General features: G+C 41.7%; 1 protein-coding gene across 5 annotated transcripts in view; it reads right to left on the bottom strand.

Moving 5' to 3' along the window:
• Positions 1-19,256, bottom strand: part of MPP7 (MAGUK p55 scaffold protein 7) — a 287,780-nt gene extending 268,524 nt beyond the window's left edge. For all 5 annotated transcript variants that reach the window (XM_019465254.2, XM_053894922.1, XM_019465259.2 and 2 more), the window contains exon 1: positions 19,141-19,256. The gene's annotated coding sequence lies outside the window, so the exon portion shown is untranslated. The remainder of the gene's footprint in view (positions 1-19,140) is intronic.
• Between the last annotated feature and the right edge of the window lie 259 nt (positions 19,257-19,515).

The raw sequence follows: 19,515 nt of genomic DNA, 5'->3' as shown, positions 1-19,515 counted from the left end.
CTCACGTGACATTTGACACCATGGAAACAAAATAAAGGATATACAAAATCTCATAAAATTTACCAATTTTCTAATGACCTAATAAATCAGAAGGCTCTTTGGCTCTCAGAACGAACAAAACCAATAAAACGGATTGATAGAAAAATCACAGCCATCCAGTGTTTACACGATGTCTACACTAGACTGACTTGAGTGGGACACTCCTCGAATCACACGGCACGTAGGAGGCTGCCTGGAAAACCTCCTCCCTACTTCCTGCTACCAAAACATAAAGAAACCTAAACATTTGTGAAAATAAGCTATCTTCATCACCACCCCCTCCTAGCTTCCCACATGCCTTCAAATTCTACATCCTAAATGACGTGCAACACAGCTACTCTAAATATTTCTCTTTTAATCACATTTCATTCTGCTTTCTTGCAATTTCTATGTCCTTCGATGTTAAGGTCCCAAGAGAGAAGCCGGATAGCAGGCCTCTTTGCATCTGCTCAGTGCCTAACGCAGTGCCTTTCAACAATGGGTATTCACTGAATCCTGATAAAACAGCTAAAATCTTTATTTAAAGAAAGCTAAGTCCAGACTTAAAGAGGTATTGTTGAACCTGAAAATGTCGCCACTAAGTAACAACAAATTTATCTGCAATTACCGTCTGTAAACCGACCTCCTCAGTTCCCTATCCTTACCCCGGATGCATCATACAACCAAGAGTCCTCTTAATGTGCAGGCACTCACACTCAGAGTATCTAAAAATGAACCTATCATCCTGCTACCTCTTCCAAACGAGATCTTCTGCCAGCACATCCTCTCTCAGTGAATCTGATTACACAACAGGTTTGCACTGTTAAAAGGTTAAACCTGAATATTCAGAGTAGCTCAAGATGAAAAACAATGCAATCTGGGTAAAAGGATTAAGGCTTGATACCATTAAGAAAAACAGCCCTAATATCTAACTGTGCCAGGTACCGTATTCTCGGATTTAAAACCTACTACAGCCCTATAACCTAAATATTATCATGACTGCCTCGGTTTGCCTGGGAGGAAACCGAGTCTTACAAACGTTTACGATCTACACAAGGTCCTAGAGTTGGTAAGTGGTAGAACTGACTCGGAACAAATAGCAACTTCAGGGCCCTTAAAAACCCACGAGGAAGAAGTCCTCTTTAAAAATAAAGAAATGCAAGAAAGGTTCTAGAATCTGATAACAGGATCCAGGATAAACCGATGGCTGCATATTCAGCAAAGCATCGACTACAGTTACCTTGGTCAGGGGTGAGCGTACTGGGACTAGAATGACAGCATGGAGACTGGAGGACAAGAGACTAGGGCAGGACAGGATGGTGAGGGGAAAAGCCAGCTGTAAGAATAAAACATTAAAGACATGCTAGGAACTGATGGCTCCACAGCTCCGGATCTTAGACACGCAAGACAGTGGCGCCATAAACAGGAGCTGGGTAAATTAAAAAGTGGAACCTGTTTTTCCACTTCCGATCTTTGAATGAGGTCAAGATGAGATACCCAAGTGAAAACAACCAAAAGACAGTGCAGTCAAGGAGACCAGAGCTTCGTTAGAACAGGGCTGGATCAACATTACTAATTAAATATTAATTTCATGTTTATGCATATTAAATCAAAGGGGACATTGTTCCAATTAGAAAACTACCAACGGTTACCAAAAAAAAAAAAAAAAAAAAAAAAAAAAACTTGATAACCTAACACTTCCCCACTCAATGGCAAGTCCCCAAAATGGCCCTAGCAACAGCTTTTCTGCCTATATTCCTTCTAGCCAAAAACTCCCTGCCACCTACTCATGTCCCTTGCAAACTCTCCCACACCCACAGCAACATCTCTGCAGCATCCTTTTGGAACACAAAATATTGAGACTGTCTGCTAACATGCCGATGGAAATCTTAGCCAAAAAAAGGAGGCTTTCAACTTATTAATGATGTAAATTCTTAAAATGCTCATCAATTTAAGGCATACAAATAAGAATGGGTACTAAATGTCAGGGAACCAAGGATAGGTTTCCATAAGTAACCAGATATATAAAGACGACCTCTGCGGACAACACAAAGAAGTTAGAATGGAAAATGTCATCCGGTCTCTGAATCTGCAGAACTAGCCACCATCAACACGTGATTCTTTTAAACCAAATAACAGAATGAAACCTGCAGTATGATTTACATTAATGATCACTTACATCATATATGTCCTTTAAATTATAGGAACATCCATATATAAAAGCATATTTAGCAAAAGACAGAAGGAAATATGCAAATCCCTGCTAGCAACTGCTTGTGGGGAGGAAGGGGGAATAGAAGTAGGAAGGGGAACAATATATACAACTTTATCTACAATGTTTCATTGCTTTCATCAAAAAAATCTGAAACAAGTTTGCCAAAACGAGAACATCTGTTCACCTTGGTGAAGGTCCTATGGCATTTATTGTGTTTTCTTTGCTAGTCAATAGGTTTTAAATTTTACCCAAATTATTAAAGAAAAAAAACAAAAAGGGGTTCAATTCTCTCACCCAATTACAATATCACACAGAACACAGCTGACATATCTTGCCTGAGTAACTCCAAGTGAACAGGGTGAAGTTCACTTCTTCACCAAGCAGCCAACTTCTATGTTGGACTCCTAACGTATTTTTTGAAAAAGAATGGACTCATTAGCAACTCTAAACTCTGGTCTGATCTCCTGAAATGAATCTATAAGAGTGGGCCTTGACTGTGGGCAAGTTCTCAGTGGTAGAAACTAGAAAGAGGCACCAGCCTCAGTGTCTCCTAAGGAAGCGAAGAGGAAAGAGCCGGAAGAAGAGTGACAATTCTAAGTCCAATGTCTCCCCTCCTACCCCAATCATGATCCCCATTCCCTCTTCTGACTTCTTCCTCCAAAGCCAGCCACCTGCAGAGACATGGAACAGTGAGTCCTTGAGAACTACTGAATTACTCTTTTGGGTTAGCCATTTACACACGCTGGAAATGCACAGCCTACTCTTTAAGAAATCCATGCATTCACTCAATAATCATACCATACGGACACCGGGGATTTAAGCAGGACAGAGTTCCTAAAGACACCTCTACTGATTCTTCCTCCTCTCAATGTCTTAGTCTTAAAACGCTTCCATCATCAAATCCAAGAAGACTCAAGTCTAAACTGTGGCTTAATGATCCCTTAAAATTATTTTTACTATTGTGAGCCAAGATGAGGACGTGCAAAGTGAGATCAGGTGATGTGAACAGACCAAACCCTCAGGCAGGTCTGAGCCTCCACACTGTGTCCACACCACAAGAGGCAGGCCTGACGTGGGCTACTCCCAGGACCCTGGAGACGACAGAGAACAACGGAACACGTGCTCATATATAGTCCATTTCTCTGTTTTTTAACCAACAAGAGACTCAGTTTAGCAACTGCCCAGACCCCTTAAATTAAGAGGACAAAAATAAATAAAAAGGAAACATTACTATGCACCCACTCCACTACACATGCTAGTTTTAGGCACACCAGATATAAAGAAGTATCGTGATGTTGTAGTTTACAAACCAGGGAGCAAAATTCCTTCCAATGGGGTATAAGCATAAAGGAGACAATTTCTAGTACTCTGGGCTCCACATTAATAACAGCAAAAGAACAATGGAATGTCTTAGAATCTAGACCTCTACATAGCACCCGCCAAGAGGAAGGTGTGACAACACAGGCCCTGCTCATTAGCGACCAGGAAAAACACACATGGGGAGGGAACCTGCAACTTCCAAGGACAGAGTCAAAACCATGAGAGCCAAATGGGCATGCGCCTGTGAAGCGATCCAGCATGTCAATGTAGACGAGAGACAAAACTGCATGTCTTGGAACACATCCCTATGTCTCACTAGAGTAGAAGGTATGTAAGCGTGAAGAATGAAAAATAACCATACGTGGGCCTAAATATAATAGGCTTTGAAGGTCCCATGGAGTAATTTAGACTCAGAGTGGTACAGTCCAAGAATCAAAAGACATTTTTAAAAAGGAAGACACTTCTGCATGGATAGAATAAAGTGGAATCCGTGGAACAGGAGAGACAACCCAGAAGTAAACCAAAGCATATATGGTAAATTAATTTATAACTAAGTGGAATCATTTAGTCAACTAAGTGCTGATTATTGCAATCTACACAAGACAATGAACATCTAAGCTAAGCTGACAACAGTAAGAATATAGAAAGCAGAATGACACCCAGGAAACACTGATAAGGAAGATGACAGCATCTGGTTGTTGACTAGCTGGCAGAGATGAGGAAAAAAAGTCAGCATTTTAGGGTACTGAGGAATATCGTTTATTGATAATGAATAGCAGTTAGCATTTACTGAGCCTTGATTTGCACCAGGCACTGTACTAAGTGCTATGTATGTGTTATCTGATTTGGTTCTCACTACCATCATTTGAGGTAGGTACGATTATTAGCCTGTTTCAGGTAAGAAAATTGAGGCCTACAGAGATTAAATAACTTTCCCAAATTCTTAAGACTAGCAATGAACAAAGCAGGAATTTGAATCCAAAAAGGTTTAGAACACTATTCAGCCTTCAAAGAGAAGGAAATCCTCATAGCTAACAACATATTCAATGATGAAAAGATGTAAGTTTTTCCTCTCAGATCAGGAACAAGACAAGAATGCCAATTCTCACCACTTTTATTCAACACAGCACTGGAAGTCCTGGCCACAGCAACAAGACAAGAAAAAGAAAAGACATCCAAATTGGAAAGGAAAAACTAAAACTGTCACTATTTGCAAATGACATAGATGTATAAATACATATATAAAATATACATATTATGTATAAATAAAACCCTAAAGACTCCACTAAAAAAACAACAACAACAACAACAACAACAAAAACCCTGTTAAAACCAGTAAGTGAATTCAGTAAAGTTGCAGGGTATAAATTCAATATCCAAAAATCTGTTTGTTTCTATACCCTAATAACAAAGTATCAGAAAGAGAAGTTAAGCCAACAATGCCATTTAAAATTGCATCAAAAAGAATAAAATATATAGCCATAAATTTAATTAAGGAAGTAAAAGATCTGTACACTAAAAACTAAGACACGGATAAAAGAAACTGAAGACAACAGAAAGATATTCCATGCTCATGGACTGGAAGAATATTGTTAAAATGCCCATACTACTCAAAGTAATCTACAGATTTAATGCAATCCCTATCAAAATTCCAATGGCATTTTCACAGAACTTGAACAATTAAAACAATCCTAAAATTTGTATAGAACAAAAGACCCCCAACAGTCAAGGCAATTCTGAGGAAAAAGAACAAAGCTGGAGGCATCCGACTGGCTGATTTCAAAGTATGTTACAAAGCTATAGTAGGCAAAACAGTATGATATTGGCTTAAAAACAGACACACAGACCAATGGAACAGAACAGACACCCCAGAAGTAAACCCAAGCATGCACGGTCAATTAATTTATGACAAAATAGCCAAGAATATACAATGGGGAAAGAATGGTCTCTGCAAAACATGGTGTTGGGAATGCAGGACAGCCACACACAAAAGAATGAAACAGAACCTCTATCTTACACCATACACAAAAATTAACTCAAAATGGATTAAAGACTTGAATGTAAGACCTGAAACCATAAAATTCTTAGAAGAGAGCCCAGGCAGTAGGCTCAACATCAGTCTTAGCAATATTTTTGTGCACTGACTCCAAAGAGAAAGGAAACAAAAGTAAATACACAAATGAGATTATATCAAATTAAAAATCTTCTGCATGGCGGGGGCATCTGGGTGGCTCAGTTAGTTGAGCATCTGACTTTGGCTCGGGTCATGATCTTGCGTTTGTGGGTTCAAGCCCCGCCTCGGGCTCTGTGCTGACAGCTTAGAGCCTGGAGCCTGCTTCAGATTCTGTGTCTCCCTCTCTCTGCCCCTCCCCTGCTCACGCTCTGTCTCTCTCTCTCTCTTTTAAAAATAAACACTAAAAAATTAAAAAAAAAAAACTTCTGCATGGCAAAGGAAACCATTCACAGAAAAAGACAACCTACTGAGAGAAGATACATGCAAATGATATATCCGACAAGCAGTTAATATCCAAAATTTATAAAGAACTCTTACAACTCAATAGCAAAAACATATCTGATTAAAAAACGGGCAGAGGATGTCAACAGACATTTTTCCAATGACACACAGATAGCCAACAGATACACGAACAGATGTTCAACATCCCTAACCATCAGGAAAATGCAAATCAAAAACCACAGTGAGATGTCACCTTGTAACTGTTGGAATGCCTATTATCAAAAAGACAAGTAATAACAAGGTCACTAAAAATATAGATAAAAGAGAATCCTTGTGCCTTGGTGGTGAGAAGGTCAATTGGTACAGCCACTACTGAAAATAGTATGGAGGTTCCCCCCAAAATCAAAAAGCAGAACTGCCAAAGGATACAACTCTACTTCTGGGTATTTATCAAAAAGAAACGAGGAAAGGAGGAAGGAAGGAAGGGAGGGAGGGAGGGAGGGAGGAAGAAAACAAACACTAATTCAAAAAGACATATGCACCTCCATGTTTATGCAGCATTATTCACAATAGCCAAGATATGGAAACAACCTAAGTGTCCACCAATGGACGAATGGATAAAGAAATTGTGACTGCACACACGCACACGCACACAAATACTATTACACACAAATACTATTCAGCCCTTAAAAACTAACGAAATCTTGCCATTTGCAACAACATGGATGGACGTTGAGGGCATTATGCTAAGTGAAACAAGCCAGACAGAGACTATATCTTATCTCACTTATATGTGGAATCTAAAAAAAAAAGAGGGGCACTGGGTGGTTAAGCATTCGACTCTTGATTTCACCTCAAGTCATGATTTCACGGTTCATGGGTTCGAGCCCCACATAGGGCTCTGAGCCTGCTTGAGATTCTCTCTCTCCCTCACTCTCTGTCCTTCCCTCTCTCAAAATAAATAAACTTTAAAAAGAAATCAAGCTCACAAAATACAAAAACAGACTGGCAGTTGCCACAGGTAGGGGGAGGTAGCTGAATGGGCTTGAAAGGGGTCAAAAGATCTAAAGTTCTTGTTATAAAATAAGTTATCAGGATGTAATGCAGAGCATGATGACTACAGTTAATACCCTATTGTGTATTTGAAAGTTGCTAAGTTACTAAGTAAATCTTAAAAGTGAAAGAAAAAGGAAAAAGGGAAGGAAATCCTGCCATCTATGACAATCCTCCAAATCCTAGAGGACATTATGTCAAGTGGAAGAAGCCAGCCCCAGAAGGACAAATACTACCTGGTGTCTCTTATGGGATGAATCTAACACACTCGGAGAAGCCCAGAGTGGAATGCTGGTTGCCAGGGGCTGCGGGTACAAAGTGTCAGTTACACAAACGAACAGGTTCTGCAGATCTACTGCGGGGCACAGTCCTGACAGCCAACCGCACAGTCCTGTAAGAGGGTAACTCGCACGTGAGTGCTCATATCACGAAGTAAAAACAAAGAGCAGTCCTAATCATAAATAGGGCAGGAGGAAACTTTCCAAATGAGGAGAAAGTCTATAGCACAGATGGTGGTGATGGGGTCCCAGGGGTTTCTCTCCAAAACTCACGAAGTTGGACACATTAAATGTGCTCAGTGTTCTGTAGGTCAATCAAACCTAAATAAAGAAATTTAAAAAAAAAAAAAGTTTTTTTTATAGTTCATATCCTTAACCATTTAAGACATCTTGCCTCGGGGTACCTGGGTGGCTCAGTAGGTCAAGCCAACTCTTGATCTCATCAGGTCGTGAGTTTAAGCCCCGCAGTGGGCTCTGCCCTGGAGTGGAGCCTACTTAAAATATATCTATATATATATTTACATATCCTTAAGATTTTCAGTGACCAGGGCAATAAACATTGATTATACAAGGAAGAGAGCAATCATGGTTAAGAACATCAACCATTCCTTCTCCTCACAATGAGACTTTTGGCCTTACGGAAGCTACATTTAGTTGAAAAACCAGGAGAACCTGCTGTTTATGAGCGTTCCCTTGAAAGGAGGTACACAGATAGTTCCTGTCAGTTCTAGTGGAACCGTGATGTAATCCCTGACATTATCACAGGCTGCGCGCTTCGTTGGGAACCAAGGGGCCAGAGGAAGGAACGCCACATTACCCTGTGTCCTGGCCAGTGTGACTGCCCACCTTCCAGTGAGTTCTGGACCCTTGGGGGATGTGGAAATGTTCTAGTCCTACCAATTTGTATACCACCTAAAAATGTTATCATTACAGAGAGAAGAGCAGTTGAAACCAAACATGGGAACCGTAAGACATTCAAAGAGTGAGGAGATACCACTGAGCACCTGCAAACTTGCTTCACCAAATCAGGGCTCAGATGGATTCAAAAAACTAGATGGAGCTCACCAAAGCCACTGGCAGTTTAGAAGTCACCGAACAGACCAAAACCCAGACAATGGGCAAAGGCACCATAACAGGGGTGAGGGGCATGAAAAAATGGTCAAGGACTGAAGACACTCCCATAGTTAAGGGAAAGGAACAAAAAGAAGAGTCAATGGCAGAAGCCAAGAAGACACTAAACTGCCTGAGAATTAGAAGAACCAAACTTCCCAATATCCGGTCATCAAATCTGTTCTATCACACTGCCTGAACCTCTAGAAAATTCATCCTGCACCACCCTCTACTCCTCCGTTCAACCCCTCACCACTGTCCATCTGTACCATGTCAGTGACCTTCCCATCTGACCCCCACTCTACCAACATGGTGGATTATCTTAGGACAGGACATTAACCGCAAAGTCCCAGAGACTTGTTTCCAAAACTGAAGCACTTGTGGAGGTTCAAGGGTGGGCATAAAAATGACACCTCTTTCTGGAGTGTCAATTTTAAACAGTGGAAAGCGATATTTAATCTGTTAGATCAAACATAAAACCTCAGAACAATTGCATGCTCGCAGTGGGTGCCTCTTTGAAGTGCCCTCTGACTCCTAAGCAAACGTCTGCCGTCAGGGGTGCGATTTGGTGGATACATTTTTAGCGCACTGGCCAAAGCAGGTGAGCCTTGCGCTTGTTCAGACTAACACCAGGAGTCACAGAGAGAGTGAAGATGCATAAAAGAGAGAAAAATTCCAGTAGGATTTCAAATCGTAGGATACTCTCACACATTGGTTTCAGACATGTAGGAGAATGGGTGGCCTGGCTTGAAATCCTGGCTTCACCACTTTCTAATCATAGGACTCAGGACAAAGTACGTAACTTCATGACTCAGTCTTCTCCGTTTGTAAAAGAAAAAAAGACAGTACTCAAAGGGCTGCTGTGAAAATTACACACGAATATCAGAGAGCACTGGCTTAACACAGTGCCCGATGTGTAGTGAAGGATCTATAAATGGCAGCTATTGTCTGTAAACTCCAAGCCTATCTGATTATGTTAAAGCATTCTCAAGCTTTTATGAAGTTAAAAATGACCCAAAGAGAGAAAAATGTCTATTTTGGTAAGCCACCTAGCCATACCATTCGCAGTCTTCCCCTAGGGATATTTTAGGCTCCCTACGCAAAAATAAGAGTAAATTCAATTCCCCAGCTGTAGGCCCAGGTGGAGATTAGAAACAACAAGAACAGAAGCCACGTTAAACTCACTTTAGTTATCATCGGTGAAGTAGAAGATGCTGAACTGAAGACGACTGAACAGATCTCAGAGGCTAAAGAGTCAGTACTCGCATCACTAATGAACTACTTCGCCGTGGACCATCCTGAAGTGCGCACGAGAGGGAAAATACTGGAAAAGCTGGAACCCTACCGCTGAGCAGCAACAGCTGTCAATCAGTTCCCAGGAGGCAGGTACAAATGTGCACAGGCGTTTACATAATCTCTTGTCCAGGGACTAAGCGTGTTCAGCAATCACTCAAATTACGAGAAGGAATTCAGGAAGGGAGGAACAGCTTGAAACAGGTCCAGCCTGAAGCAGAAGGACCAGTTTCAAGTCCCGGCCAACATCAAGGTGAGAGTCTGTAGCTTAAGACTAAAGGCCTTTGCCTCCCTTGTTCTCCCCAGAATTCCAACAGACACTCCTGCTCGATCTGATTCACCCCTCCCGTAACCAGTTTCGGCTACTGCTATCCTTTTTCCAAAGAAAACTGTATTTTCCGGCATCCGTTTCTCCACGTTGTAAATTTTAAGAAGAGGGGGAAACATTGTACCAGATATAACTTTTTCTAATTTTCTTAACAGCATCAGTAGGTGTGTACCATAGTTGTTGTTTTTTTTTTTAATTTCAAATGGATTAGGCTACTTTCAGAATACAACAAAAGAATTTTTCTATTCATAGTTTCCTCTGGATTTACTTACTTCTAAAAACCAGTGTAATTTCACTTAGTGTTTCAAAGAAAAATGAAAGACCAATTTACTCATCCTGAACATTTATTCTGTAATCTAATGGGCCAACTCATAATGTTGACAACTGATTTAAAAAAAAAAAAAAAAAAAAAAATCAAACATTTATAACCTGCCTTTTCTTAACAACTACATCTCAAATAACTGATGCGGGAAATTTCCTCTTTATAAAAATATCCTAATAAATAAGGAAGATAGAATTAAAATGTGACCACTTCACAAACCACTAATAAAATATTAAATGTAGGCAACGATTATCATTGACCAGGCACATCACAAAAAGACAATCAGTACTGCCTACCCCCAGGGTACCTGGGTGGCTCAGCCAAAGCTTCTGACTCCTGATTTTGGCTCAGGTCATGATCTCACGGTTTGTGAGTTCAAGCCCCATATCGAGCTCCACACTAAAAATGCGGAGCCTGCTTGGGATTCTCCCTCTCCCCTTTTCTCTACCTCTCCCCTGCATGTACACGTAGTCTCTCTCTCTCTCAAAATCAATAAACTTTAAAAAAAAAAAAACCACGTACTGCCTGACTCCAGTTAGAAGTATACCTTACCACCTATGAAGCAATTTTGCAAAAAAAAAAAAAAAAAAAAAAAAGAAAAGAAAAGAAAAAAACAAATCAAGCTCTGATTACTATTTACAGGAAATAAAAAAAGAAAAGAACATGTTAAACCATACATTAAATGAAAAGCATTCCGTCAGGTTACCACTTGTTATAATTCTCTTTAATTATGATGACATTAACCAAACAAATATTTCTTGATAAATGTACGGGACATTTCTTCAACTTCTCTTTGCGATTATCTTCATCTTAAAAGATGAGGAAACTACACCAAGTATCAGCATGTGAACAGATGTATTTATTGTGATAAGACGGCAAAATTAACAGCTTCACACAGGTCTGGGGTTGCTAATCTCAGAACTATTTTCTTTCCTAGTGTTACTAAACTTTCCCTCACTTGGAAAAATACAACAAACAGCTGAGCCAAGAGGTAGCAGCAGGTCCCCCCCTGCTTCTAAGAAGATAGCTTTAGGAGAAAATAAGCAAAGGAAAAGTTGGATCTGGCTCAGAACCAACAGAACAGAACAGAACAACCTCAGGGGACACAGATCAGCACGATCTGACCCTCAACTGCCCTGGCAAGAGATACAATCAGCCAGCTGTTCTCCATGATCCTTAAACCCTGGGGGTCCTGGAGGATCTTTCAGGACTTCCGTGACGTCAAAATGATTTTTATAATTAACGCTGAGAGGTTGTTTGCGATTTTCACTGTACTGACATTTGTACTGATGATCTAAAAGCAAGAGTGTGTAAAACTGCTGGCACCTTAGCAGGAAGTAAGGTGGGGACAGTCCTCTCCACTCAGTAAGAAGAAAAAAAGATGCCACCTTCACATAAGAAGGTGTTTGGAACGCCTGGGTAGCTAGGTCTGTTGAGCATCTGACTTCGGCTCAGGTCACGATCTCGCGGTCTGTGAGTCCAAGCCCCGCATCGGGCTCTGTGCTGACAGCTCAGAGCCTGGGCCTGCTTCGGATTCTGTGTCTCCCTCTCACTCTCTGCCCCTCCCCTGCTTGTGTTCACCCTCCCTCGCTCTCAAAAATAAAAAATAAACATTTTTTTAAAAAGAACATCCTTGATGAAACACTGAAAATTAACAATTGTGTGAAATCTCGACCCCTGAATACGTGTCTTCTTAATGTTCTGTGACAAAACAGGAAGGATGCGTAAGAATTTATGCTACACACTGAAGTATGATGGTTGTCTCCAGGGAAAGACGTTGTGCCAACCTTGTGATCTGCAAGCTGGGCTGGCAGTTTTTGCCCCCCACAGAATATCATCTTGTAGGAAGTAACAACGGTAAGGCAAATTGAGTATTGAAAGTGGGGTATGTGACAGACCTTTTTTTTTTTTTTTTTAACAAAGTGAACTTATCACTTCAAGGAAAACACCCAACATTGGTGTTGACCGTGAGAAAATTCAAGCTTTCAAGCAAAAATTGGGATTTTCCAAAAATTACATCTGCGCCATGAACATTGACAGTTTTCTCAATACTTACAGATCTTTCTCCTAGGATCACGGGTGATTTTTAACAAATGTGACTTTTTTCAAATGGTTATCATAAACGGTGCCAACATTTGGGAGATTTATGTAATTCCGTGAAGCAATATGTTCCAAAACACATATGAAGATTCAAAAGGACAAGATATACCAATAGAATTAAATGTAACAGAATGACAAAAGTTTGATACGGGTTAAAAGATTCTAGTCTGCAACTAAATTTTTAAGAAACTGTCACTTACAGAGTTTTGACGTAGTGTCAAAGAGAATACCCAGGATTATCTAAAAAGATCATTAAAACACTCCTGTCTTCCAACTACAAGTCTGTAGGAGACTGGATTTCCTTCATATATTCCAACCGAACAACCAATCACAACAGAAAAATCCAGCTTCTACTAAGCAGACATGAAGAGCTACAATCAAGAAGAATAAGATATCCGGGAATAAATGTCACTAAGGAGGTGAAAGACGTGTACTCAGGAAATCAGAAGACACTGAAACTAAAGATGAGACAAATGGAGAGATAGTCCAAGCTCATGAACTGGAAAACTACTGTTAAAATGTCCATTCTAGGGGCGCCTGGGTGGCGCAGTCGGTTAAGCGTCCGACTTCAGCCAGGTCACGATCTCGCGGTCCGTGAGTTCGAGCCCCGCGTCAGGCTCTGGGCTGATGGCTCGGAGCCTGGAGCCTGTTTCCGATTCTGTGTCTCCCTCTCTCTCTGCCCTCCCCCGCTCATGCTCTGTCTCTCTCTGTCCCAAAAAAAAAAAAAAAAAAAACGTTGAAAAAAAAAAAAAAGAAAAAAAAATTAAAATGTCCATTCTACCCAAAGCAATCTACAGGTTCAATACAATCCCTATCAAAAGTCCACCAATATTTTTCAAAGACAAATACTCCTACAATTTGTGTGGAACCATGAAAGACCCCAAATAGCCAAAGCAATCTTGAGACAGGAGATCAGGCTGGAGGTATCACAATCCCAGATTTTATACTATACTACAAAGTCACAGCAATCAAAACACTACATACTGAAACGGATACCTACAGATCAATAGAACAGAGGGAAAAAAGGGGGGGCCTGAAGACAAAGAAGTAGTCGGTGACAGAGCAGGGATTCAAATCCAGATCTTTCAACCTTCAAAGCCTTTTTTCTTAACCACTACACTTATATTCCACCTGGCATCTCCTCAGTGGTTTTCAAAGTGTGATCCCTGGGTCAGCAGCATCACCATTACCTTGGAACTTATTAGAAAGGCACATTCTCAGGCCCCACCCCCAGACCCACTGAGTCAGAAACTGTAAGGGGTGCCTGGGTGGGTCAGTCGGTTAAGCGTCCTACTCTTGATTTTGGCTCAGGTCATGATCTCATGGTTCGTGGGATAGAGCCCCACGTCAGGCTCTGTGCTGACAGCGTGACTTGAGATTGTCTCCCTCCCTATCCCTCTCCAAGTAAATAAACATAGAAACAATAAGATGGCTCCAGCTACCTAGGTTTTCACAAGCCCTCCAAGTGAGCTGGAGGCCCCTGAGGTTTGAGAACCACTGGTCTACAGTTTTCATGTCCAATGTATGCATGTTAAAAGGGAAATGATCACCATTTTGGAAATTTCAAAACTTAAACTTTTGGTCCTATTTAAAATGACTCTACATAAATCAAAATAATGTTCATTCATTTTCTCAAGACACAGTAACTCCTTCCCCAACCTGACAAAATGCCGAATCTGTACCCTGATTCAACTGCCTAAAAAAAGTCTACTCTGAGGAGACTTACTAGGAACTGGATTTTAAATTCCAAACACGAAAAAGAGCACAGAGATCCAAACAGAATCTTCAGAAGTTGAATCAGAAGCTATATTAGGAAGAGGACAAAAATGTTTTGAGTTATCAGCAGCAGAAGCTTGACAAATCTTGGTCCACAGCTCCATAATCCTTTTTATCTCTGGCTCCACTCCAGATTCTTACAACACCCCTCAACACACTTCCAATTGCCAAAAAAAGAAAAAAATAACAACCTTCAGGAATATTTGCATTCTCGAGATTCAAAGTGCTTTAAATAAACACACATAGGCACCATCTCCCAAACACGTTTCTACCATGAGTCAAGCTAATGGGAGGTTTTCACCATGCATACTAGAGCAAAAGTGCTCGATAATCCCACCCCCTTACTGAGCCCGCCCTTTAAGGCATCCTATCTGACCCTTCTCTTTTCAAAGCAGTATCTAGACCAGGAGACTTCTTTCCTATCCCAACTCAAGTCCTCAGTTCAAGTAATAACAGCAGATTACTTAAATTTGTGTGTGTGTACTTAAATGTGCCTATTTCTATTGACTCCTTTTTTTTTTTTTTAAGGGAGTGGAAGACAGTATCAGAAGTATATACAGATTCAAGCACCTACCATAACATGAGAACCGACTATATGCCTAGTAACTCTTGTAAGCTATTCACGTGCGTACTCAATTTTATGAAGTTCAGGATTCCACTTATTTTAAACATTAACAACATAAATTTAGAGACTAAAGAGTTAACTAGCCCAAGTCTGTACCATGGGATAGCTATAAACCTGACTGAAGACGCATATTGACTTGATTCAAGTCAAAGATGCAGAGAGCTCTGGAAAGCCCACACTCAGGCAGTTTGTAATCTGCCAGCTTTCCACACCCACGCTCATCCAAGGGCTGGCAGCACTGGAGGAGCTAGCATCCTAGAAGGAATGATACCTATTTATCTTCCCCCTCCCAAAGCACCATCAAATCCCCTGAGAATCCCAGCTGGTTCCAAGAAACAAACTACCAAAGCCCTTCTCACCACACAGAGTTCATTGGAACTGAAACACACACGCACCAACCACCTACAGACCTTCCTGTTTAAGTTCTTATCCTGCCTTTTAAAAGTCCAATGCTGGGGCGCCTGGGTGGCTCAGTCGGTTAAGCGGCCGACTTCGGGTCAGGTCATGATCTCGCGGTCCGTGAGTGCGAGCCCTGAGTCGGGCTCTGTGCTGACAGCTCAGAGCCCGGAGCCTGTTTCAGATTCTGTGTCTCCCTCTCTCTGACCCTCCCCCGTTCATGCTCTGTCTCTCTCTGTCTCAAAAATAAATAAATGTTATAAAAAAAAAAAATTAAAAAAAAAAAGTCCAATGCTTTCTGCAAAACATCTCCCAAAATGCAATCGTCCTAAACAGTCCTTCTTCTCCAGTAACAATGCCATTTCTATATCTAAAACTGGCACCCCTTATGAAAGCAATAGGTAGGTTTTCTCAGCCCCCTACTGTAACTAACAATCAGTAACAGCAATTAATCAGTAACAAACAAGCCTGTTAGCTTCTACAATCAGAGGGAGAATACTCCCTTCTTTATAAGTGGAGTAAGCTGATAATAATGATCTCCTAAAAGAACAGATTATGGGAGCCTTCAAGAAAGAAAAACCAAAAGTGTTTTATGTGCCTGAGGAAAAAAATTTATAACTTAAGAATTTGCTTATACTCAAGATTTGAATATTCTTGTTATATGCGCCCACTTTAATTCTACCACTACTTTTGAGGAAACAGTAATCAAAGAACAAAACAAAACTATGCTCAAATAGCTCCTAGTTCACATTAAGAGTTAAAACACAGCCATTTAAAAAAAAAGTGCAAATGTAGGACCAAAAATCCACACTCTGGTGGTTTTTTGGTTCCTGGTTCCTGATCACAGGGAGAATCAGCGAGGTTTTCAGAAGTTATTTCTAAAATTACTAACAGTGTCCATCACTTTAAGCTGCTTTTTCCTTCCAAATAATCTCACTTAATAAAACTGATTTAAGTCACTCATTGCAATTATCTCTGAACTGCCATTACAACAGGAACAGTTACAGTACATTTGTATCTTTGTCAGTGAAATGTTTATAAGGAAAAAAAATCTGATTGAGCTCTATGAAGCAGCACCCAGTGCACCACCTAGTGGGAGTTGTGTAACATTGTAATTAATTATTCTTTTTTTTTTTTTTTTTTTTTTTTTTTTAAAGGAAGAAACCCTAAATAAGAATACAACAAATACTATATATACAAACCGCCTAAATCTCTTTGGTTCCCACTTGGCAAGAGGGTTGTGTTCATAAGAAAAGAGGACTCATTTTCTGTACAAACTAACAGGCTGATAAAGGTTTCTTAGTGGCAATTTTTGCTTGGGTGCCAAAAATTTTGACAGGAGACTAAAAATTAAGACATTACTGCAAAAACAAACAGAATCAGAGTTAGGCTGATAGGGCTTGTGTAAGGGATGCCTTATACCCTATAAGGAAAACTTATGTCAAAATGTACATGTTACATGCAACAGATACATCTCCCATGTAAAGGGACAACTTCATGGTTAGAACAGTTCCATTAATTCATAAGACATTTCCATGTTCCTGATGACTACTAAATTTAACATAACTGAGCAATTCTCCAAAGTTCCCCAGGCCTTGACATCATTCAAAAGGTTCCTCCCAACTATCCATCTAAGCCTGCTCTCCATTAACCCCCAAACTCCCTTGTGTTATTCTAATTAAGGAATGATTTTTACATTTTCAATTTTTCCACTAAATTAACAGTAAACCTTCTGCAAAAAAGTCGTAAGTCATGACCAAAACGCATCATGCTTCATTTTCCTCTGCCTTCTGCATGTGAATTGTTTTGGGTCAATTCAAAAAAACAGTATTGGAGTCCACTGCTAAGCTACAGATGCAAACGTAAATAAGACATGGTTCTCTAATTTGGAAAACCTCCCAAAATTTAAAATAGAGGTTTTTCACATAGCACCACGAGGAGTTTGTTTTGTTTAGCCTGTATAAGAAAGTGCCTTTCTGGTGTGATTTAAACTATCTTAGCAACCTCGAGGAGAAAGAAAAAACAAAACAAAAAAACCTAAGAGACAATATTCCTTTACTTGGAAATAACCGCCTCCATCTGTGATTCTTGTATCACATGATCAAATCAGTATGCAGACGCTTGCTTGATGGTGGGAACCTTAGTAGATCCTGGATTAAATCCATTACAGGTGTAAAATAAAGTAGGAGTCAGGTGACCTGGAACAGATTCTCTTCATCTCTAGGGCTTTCATTTGGGTACTTGTAAAATGGGCATGATATGCATTACCTTCTGAACAGAAGGATTACAAAACTGATAGAGTCTATGAGAGTCTCATTAAAAGACCTAAATGGAAATACAGGTTATCTCCCATTTTTCACAAGTTCATGTACCACTACTTTGCTTTTATGAAAGACCTACTTAGCTAACCGGAAGAAATCCAACAGAGGATTCTCCCTTTTTTTAAATGTAAAAGCGAAAATAACGTTCAGTGTTTGTTTTGCACTGGCTGGTATAGAGGCAGGATGCACCCCAAGCATCAGAAGTGGCTCTGCCCAGCTCCTTCCCTGGGAACTACACTCAGCTTCCAGCATCACGCTGCCGCAGCCTTGACCTGTGTCGAGCATCTGTGCTGTATCTTGACGTATTCTAATGCATCCACTAGCAAAACGTGTCCTAAGGTATCAGAAAAGCCCAAGAGGTTTTTTTTTTTGGGGGGGGGGGGGGAGGTGCATCTGGAACACTAAAAATGTTTGCCATATAAATAGTAAGTGCTGCTTTGCTTTGCAGCACTTCAGCTTAGAAAAGGTTTCACGGGAACGCCGTTTTCAGAGAGCGGGGAAAACCTGTACTGGTTTGTAGAACTGGAGTGCACCTAGAGGGGGAGAACACTGCTCCAAGAGTTCTCACTGTGCCATTACCACCGACACCCGGTGACCTTCACCATTTCACTTAATAGTGAATGGAAAAAGGTTATTAAGCAAGTCCAAGGTAATAACAATTCAAAATGCAATTCATATAATGAATAGCCTGGCTTCTATGCAAAGTATGACTGCATGAGAACCAAGCAGGTGCATCCCTAAACTCTAAACCCAGAGATGGTTTTTAGAGAAGCTTTTTTATTTGAATGCCAATGTTTAAAAAATTACAAGAAAAAAGAATCCCAATTTGACAAAGTGACAGAAACAAGGTTCCACCCCCTCAAGCCTTTCAAACCTGCGCAGGCATTCCTCGTGAACATTCCTCCCCCTCACTCCCATCGCACCGTTCCCCACTTCAGCCCAGACAAAGGTGAGTCACACTGCTGGGTCTACTTGTCACTTCAGGAAAGTCCCCAAACAAGTTCACGTTAAAGACTTCTAATTTAAAAAATAATAAATAATAAGTAAACAGTGTTCATGTGCAAGTGGCACTGCAATGCGCCTGTCTTAGGAAATATGGAATTAACAATACCCAAGACACCTTTCTCGCTTAAAAAAAAAAAAAAGCCACTCAGCTAATCGCTACTTATCAGTAGATCCTTTTTCCTCGCGAGCCTGACTCTGACTCAACTCCGCAGCTTTTCTCCACCTGCGCGTCCTCGCGCCCTCCGTTGGGCCCAGCCGCCTCAGGCGAGTCCCCAAGGGGTCCCACCCGCCGCTGCCCCCCCTCCCCTTCCCGGTCGCTCGCCCGACCCCGCCCCCACCTCCCCGCAAGGTGTCGCCGCCGCCGCGGGCTCCCGGGAGGAGGCGCTTCGAGGCTGGCGGGAGGCTCCGGGTGACGCGGCCCGGCTTGGCCCGGCCGCCGCCCGCGGCAACAGCAAGGGGAGCAGACCCCACAGCCTGTGCCGCACCGGTGCTCGGATAGGCGCCGCAGCCCCGGCGCCCCATTACCTGCTCCGGGCAGCCGCGGCCGGCGGGAGGCGCGATCGCTCTGGCCCCTGCAGCCCCGGGTCGGGAGACGAGGAGGCAGCGACCACAGCCGCCGCAAAGGACAATCAGGAGCCAGCGGGCTCGGCACCGCCTCGGCGGGCGCAGAACGCACGAGCCCAGCGGGAGCCCGGCCCCCACCTTCAGCCCGGCGAGTAACCGACTTGGCCCCCTCCCTCGGAAGGGCGGGGCCACGGCTGGAGGGGCGGGCTGGGGCGGGACCGTAACGCCCGCGGGGCCGGAGCTCCTCAGACGCTTCGTAAGACGCGCCTGCTTATAGGCTGCGACGGAGGTAGGCGTCTCGGACTTGAAGACGGCCTCGACAGCAGAGCTCCCTCA

This window comes from Panthera pardus, unplaced genomic scaffold, assembly GCF_024362965.1.
Source record: "Panthera pardus isolate Hobbes unplaced genomic scaffold, ASM2436296v1 HiC_scaffold_6, whole genome shotgun sequence".
Taxonomy (NCBI): Eukaryota; Metazoa; Chordata; class Mammalia; order Carnivora; family Felidae; genus Panthera; species Panthera pardus.
The sequence above is the reverse complement of the archived record's forward strand: the minus strand, read 5'-3'. Positions and strand labels throughout refer to the sequence as shown.